The 6752-nt window shown below is 40.0% G+C and overlaps 1 pseudogene across 1 annotated transcript; it reads right to left on the bottom strand.

Moving 5' to 3' along the window:
* Positions 1-1027: 1027 nt before the first annotated feature.
* On the bottom strand, positions 1028-6374 carry LOC311181697 (small ribosomal subunit protein eS1-like; annotated as a pseudogene). Its single transcript has 2 exons — positions 6326-6374; positions 1028-1814 (listed from the first exon to the last, which is right to left on the bottom strand). The product of its transcript is annotated as a small ribosomal subunit protein eS1-like (transcript).
* Between the last annotated feature and the right edge of the window lie 378 nt (positions 6375-6752).

The raw sequence follows: 6752 nt of genomic DNA, 5'->3' as shown, positions 1-6752 counted from the left end.
CCGCCACAAGGGTTTCTCCCTGGCCAGCTGGGAATCGAACTGGCGCTGCAGAGGCTGCAGACAGCTTCACAGCGCTGCGCTCAATGTGCTATGCCACTGGGGAGGCCCTAAACTAAATTTTTAGAAGAGGAATTGCTACGTTAAAGTGTGTGGGGTGTGCTTGATTTTAAAGTATTTAATATATATTTGATTCATCTTATTCTCATACCCTACATGCAATCTGATAAAAAAAAAAAAGCCACTGGCTCTACCTTCAAAATATAGTCATAATGTGACCATTTCTCAACACTTCTATTAGCAGCACCACCAGCATCTCTCCTAGGATTACTGGCAGGCATCCTTTCTATCCCTGCCCCCTAGAGTCTATTCTCAATTCAATAGCCAAAGGGATCCTTTAAAAACATAAGTCAGAACTTGTGATTTTTCTGCTCAAAGACTGGTATTATTTTTCAAAATGGCCTTGAAAGGCCTTATTTTAAGACTCCAACTTGTGTGTAATTCCTCTGTCTCTTTTAGTAGTACTGACTATGGTCAAGCTAATTAATACATTGTTGTCTCAAAACAAAACTTTGTTGTTCAAAGTAAAGGAACTGAGAATGTGCTTCTCTTAGCAGAAGTTTCTTAAAAACTCAAATGAAGGCAATTCTCCATTACTTTTTTCACAAATAAAGCTTTTTTTTTTAATTTCTTTCATATTATTTTATTTATTTATTTATTAACGATTTATTTATTTATTTATACAAGCACTGGGTACAGTCAGAAGCGCAGAGGGTGAGAGAATTCACCAGAGTCAGAGCGGGGAGCAGAGCAGGCAGAGGGACCGAAGTACACTGCTGAGGGGAGCAGCGGGCGGCAGGAGAGGTCTACACGCCATGTGGGACCCTCCTCCGGTGGCCGGGGAGCAGCCTGGGATAGAACCGGCGCTGCGGAGGCTGCGGGCAGCTTCGCAACCCAGCGCTCAACCACTGCGCCACCGGGGAGGCCCCAAAATAAAGCTTTTTATTTGTCACCATTAAAAGTTTGGATTTTAAACCGATTTTTGGACTGGTGGTTCACATATTTCAGCTAATTCAACTTTAGCACCTGTCTCTTCTCCAATAACTTTTCCAGAACTATTACTTTCACCATGAATCTCCTTGAGTTTTCTCAATTCAAAATTGGGCTTCTTCAGCATTTTTACTTTTTAATGATGACATCATGGAGCAGGAAAATAAACTGGCAAGCCTTTTCTGTATTTCCCAGTGCTGTCTGGAATCAATTTATTGACAATATCTTGCATCTCTTTTTCATTTGCAGATCTCAGGTCATGATTTCCATCATCTTCCTCCAGACTTGACAGATATATTGTTGCTGAGCAAAGAAACCTTCAAATCTCAGTGTTGCATTTTTTAGTAAAACCAACACTGAATAGATGAATAGATGAAGCGAGATCCATTGGCAGTCTTACACATCAATGTGAGCCTTAATCATGGTCTGCCATTTTTTTGACCATGGAACACATTTTGTCAAGATAGGACCCACACCACAAGAGTTAGGCAAGGACATGCCTATCCTCAGTAATTAGCTTCAGATTTCTACCCGCAGCTTCATCATTCTGCAGATCACCAAGGTTCACTTCAGAAACTTAACCCTTAGGTCATGAGATGAGACGTTAGCTCCTTGAGTTCCTGTGACTAGTGTTTTTCCAGTATTTTTTGTATTGAACATTGCCAGTGCTTTCACATCATACCAATCTTTTCTAGAAAACAGACCGACTACTTTCTCCTTGGTTCCCTTTTTTGCCACCTTGATTAAGGCACTTGTTTTGCCGACCACTATGGTTTACGCAGAGAGCCAAAAAGGCTCAACTCCCTTTAAACTGAAAGATAATTAAGGGAAAAGAAAACTTTGCCATATATCCAAGCAGACCTGAACAGCTGGGTCAGTTAATACAGTCTGATGGATTTTTTCCAAGCTTTTATTTCTTTAGTGTTTTAAATTAAACACTGTCTTCCCCCAACACACTTGGTATGTAGGGGAAAGGGGGGAGAATATGTTCTATATCCTCTTCAAAATTTTCTATTACTTAAAAACAAGTAATAAGTGGTCAAAGGCCTTGTAAAGGATACAGAAAAAAAAGGAAAAGGGGATTTTAGCTTCCTCAAAGCTAAAATCACTTTTTGTCACTTTTTTCCTAGGCTTATGATGCCTGATTTTCTCTCTTAGGATGGTTCTTAACGTGGAGTTTCATAGTATCATTGAGCATCAGTGCGAAAAGGGGCCTTGAAATCATCTAGGCCCAAAGGACTTATTTAAGAGATGTATAAACTAAAGCCCAAGCAGCACATTCTCCTTACCACCTCTTGAAATCATTCTAAACATTCTTTTTTTTTTTTTTTTTTTTTTATTTGTTTGTTTGTTTTCTTTATACATGCACTGGGTACAGTCAGAAGCGCGGGAGGGTGAGAGAATTCACCAGAGCCAGAGCAGGGAGCAGAACAGGCAGAAGGACCGAAGTACACTGCTGAGGGGAGCAGCGGGCTGCAGGAGAGGTCTGCGCGCCATGTGGGACCCTCCTCCTGTGGCCGGGGAGCAGCCGGGGATCGAACCGACGCCGCAGCGGTCGCCGGCAGCCTCGCAACCCAGCGCTCAACCGCTGCGCCACCGGGGAGGCCCAACATTCTAAACATTCTTAAAATATCTTTTATTTCTTTTTATAACTTTTTAAGTAAATCTCTTAAAATCTTTAAGTAAGATTTTATATCCTGAAGCTCAGAGCCCTTGTCTATGTCCCTTCATGCACCACAGCAAGCGTGGCAAAGCACCAGGTCAGAGTGCCCACTGAGTCTTCAAAAAGCATCAGCAAATGAGTCAAATTGGGAGATACATTTCTCCAGATAAGAAATGGTGTGGAGTTTGGGGTATCTACTCACACCTACCTTCACACTGATTCTTCTCAAATTCTTGAGAAAAAAAAAATAGCCCTATCATTTAAGAATAAAGTCAAGTAAAAGCTGGTCTTGACCACAGTGCACACATGCACTTACACACTCGTGCACAAGCCTCTTTTCATATGCTCAGTATCAAACTTAGAATGATTTGACTTAATGATATTCTAATTCTACAATGGTGCAAAAGTGATATGTATTGAGTAGAAACTGGACTTCAAATGTTGGCCTTTTCCCAGGCTAGAAATATAAGGTAGATTCTCTCTCATGATGCTGGACAGCAGCAGCAAGCGGTAGCTTCCAGTCACCAAGAGATCCTAAGGGCAAACAATCCACACTCTATAGACTGTTTCTCGTTTTCCATACTCAATAAATTCAATAGTAAGTATTCAAAACTCTACTATAAAACAGACCTTGTGTTAGATGACTGTGCCCAACAGTGAGCTATTATAAATATTTGTGCTCACTTACAGTAGGCTAAGCTAAGCCATGATGTTCAGCAGGTTAAGTACATTAAATGCATTAACTTAAGATATTTTCAATTTATGGTGCGTTTATCTAGATGTAAACCCATCGTAAATTAAAGAAGATGTGTAGCTTAAAGTCAACTTCACTGTATTTTTAGATAAGTAGTATCAATATTTTTTGAATGGGGACATTTACAGAGCTGAGGCTGACGTAGAAGGGACACTAGAGAATAGAGTCTCATTTATATCTCGAGGGAAAAGAAAAAGCATTGACACACTGAAATAAATACATAAATATATCTGAGAAATCACTATTAGTAGGACTGCTCTTTCCCAGCATGTCAAATGAAACAAACTACCAGAAATAATGCTCCAGAGAAGAAGAGTGTTGACATTACACTTCCGTTGCAAACTTTATAAAGACTTTTAATCAGAAACAGTATCAGTCAACAAAACTAGAGGTATGGAGGTCAGCAGTCAGCAAGGCCACGTCCACCACCTCGTGTACACGCATGGGCCGAGGCACAAGCACTCACAGGTATGTTCATCATCTGCGCTTGTTATAATCAGGAAAGGGGTCAGTCACATGCCAGGTCCAAAGAAATGCTGAGCAAACAGCCCAGCGAAAGATAAAATACAAGAATGGAAAAATCCAAAAAAAACTTTCTTTCTTTTGTTAATTATTAGCTCCTTGCTTGCTTTCCATGCCCATTTAAGAGGCCAACTAATGTGGCAAAAGGCAGCAGTCAATGCCACTTTACCTGTTGTCTAAAGTCCAGTCTATAGTTGGATTTTCTATTCACTTCTAGACTTTTAGCGAAAGGAAAGATAATTGTATAACATGCTCAACTAGTCAATAACAAGGGATAAATTGCAACGACAGCTTCACCAGTCAGCAGAAACCTCAAGACTAACCAAATAAACCCACAGTTGCAAGACCAATTCCTCTTATGTCAAGTCATGGTCAGAGCACCAGCATGGGAACACCTTTTCCCAGCTGCACACTGGGCACTTGAACTAGAACCACTTACCACAAATGGCAGTTATATGGTATACACACAGCTGACAATTTTTGGAAGTCTGCAGGAACCCATCTTCTTAAAGAAACAGTGTACTGGGATTTTGTTTTCAATAAAACCAATTGTCAGGAAGTAAAAGAGCTAGTCAAATACTGAGGACTGAACCTAATGCCTAAACCATAACTAGCGACAAGGGTACACGTTTAACTCAAGCATAATGTTTTTTTAATATTTCAAGTTAAAGGAAACGATGTCTGGGAATTGCTCCAAAAATACCGTGAAATTAATAGCTACAAATCAGTAACTACTGGAGTGATGGGTATTTGAGGGCTCAATATAATTATCTCTATATTGTTAGTATGTTTGAAAATTTTCATAACAAAGTTCAAATGAAAGAAAATAAAAATTTTAAGTTACAAAGTTCTCAACTTCTCAGACCTGTAAATCAGAGAATGCTAACCATTCCTCTTCTAGATTCTTCACTCATGCTTATCTTTTGTTTAAACCACTCAAGACTGGGAGCACAAAGAAAACAAAACAAATTTGCTGAAATTATGTTCTCTCCAATAAATCAAAGCTATATAATTTATTTTTACCATCTTCTTGACTTTCAGAGTTTCAAATAACTGAAATAGGAAAAGAAAAAAGATGGCATTGAATAAATGTAAAAAAAAGTCTAGTATATTAGTGCACCTGGGCTCTAGTCTAAAATCAGTATTTTCTTAGCCACTTGGAACTATATAAATTACTGATCATCAGTTCCCTCATCCATAAAATAGGGATAATGATAATCAGCCTCTTTTTCACACCTAATTAAGAGTGGGAATTAAAAAGTAGATTGGAAAGAAAATACAAAGGCTGAAGGAACACCTGCAAGGTTTCTTTTCTTTCACAATGCTGCTGTGACAACCAAGCAGATAAAATGTGAAATCCCTCTTAAAGAACAGAAGTGTGTGGCACTCTTCACACGCTGCTCATGCTCCCACGTCACCTTTCAGCACCCCTCTCATGTAGCCTGCCCCTTCAGAACCAGTCTCCATTCACACCAGGTACCTCCACACCTGGCCTCTGCTCCTGCTTTGTCTCCTGTGTCTTGCCCTTTTCTCCCTTTCGCATATCCTTCTTCAGTGCCCTTTTCCTAACCTTCTCCTTCCCCAAATCAACCGTTCCCTCTTCTATAACCTCACACAATTGGTAAAAACACATTGATTTGCATATTTATGCCACTATATTGTGGTTAGTCCACCTCCACTACACTACAAACTTTTTAAAATGGGCAAATGCAGTGGATACATCAGATAAACTCTAAAGAAAGGAATTTACAGATGAATAGACAACTACTGAAATCTTCTCTATTAAATCTCCCTTAATTGTTCACTCTGTGTCAGTCTGCCCCTCTCTAACCCATTCTCTACAGAGAAATCAAAGGTATTGTTCTCAAAATATATCTGGCCACAACATTCATTTCAATGTTCATACCTTCCAAGGCAAGGAATGAAAACATGTACCCAAATCTATCTTAATTTCTAAAGCCTTATCCTTAGAGCCTAGAAAAAGACATGTAGATACAACCTCCAAGGGAACTTGGACTGTAGACATCAAAAGAGGAATTGGAAAAGGAGTGAAAGCGTTGATGCAGAGGTGACCGTAAGCATGTATAATCTAAGTAGGTGGCTACAGTAAGAAAGGGTACCCCATGGGGAAGTCATCTAAGCACATCCAGGAAATGCAGGTGATTTTATGACTGAGACAAAAGGCAAGTCATGCAGTAAGACATGAAGGATGAGATGGGTACAAGTCAGACTTTGCAAGAGCTGACAGGTTAAAATCTTTCAGAGGTTCCCTCACTATCATCAGGATAAAACTCTGCAGCAAGACACATAAAGGCCATTCATAAGTTGCATCTTTATACCTTTCCAGGCTAATCTCTCATCATGTCCCAAGTCTCCTCCGTCCTCCATTTCATGTATCAGTTCTTTCCCAAACGCATCAGGTTATCACACAACCCTGTACATTTTCCAAGAATGCCCATCTCTTCTTTCCTCCCCATGTCTAGATTCACCTCTTTTGAAAATATGATTGGTTTACAGAGCACCCTGGCACTTTGCTATAACTGGAGACACAATGAGATATGACACAACCGCTTTCCTTAATGAGTTTGCTAAAGAAGAAAATTACAAAAACAGATCATTATAAAAAGTAAAAATGGAGATGATAGCATGTACAGAATACTGTGGAACACAAAAAAATCACTTAACCCGGCCTCCCCGGTGGTGCAGCGGTTGAGCGCTGGGTTGCGAAGCTGCCCGCAGCCTCTGCAGCGCCGGTTCGATCCCCGG

This window comes from Talpa europaea (genome assembly GCF_964194135.1).
Source record: "Talpa europaea genome assembly, chromosome: 12".
NCBI lineage: Eukaryota > Metazoa > Chordata > Mammalia > Eulipotyphla > Talpidae > Talpa > Talpa europaea.
This window is presented reverse-complemented; position numbering and strand designations above follow the sequence as displayed.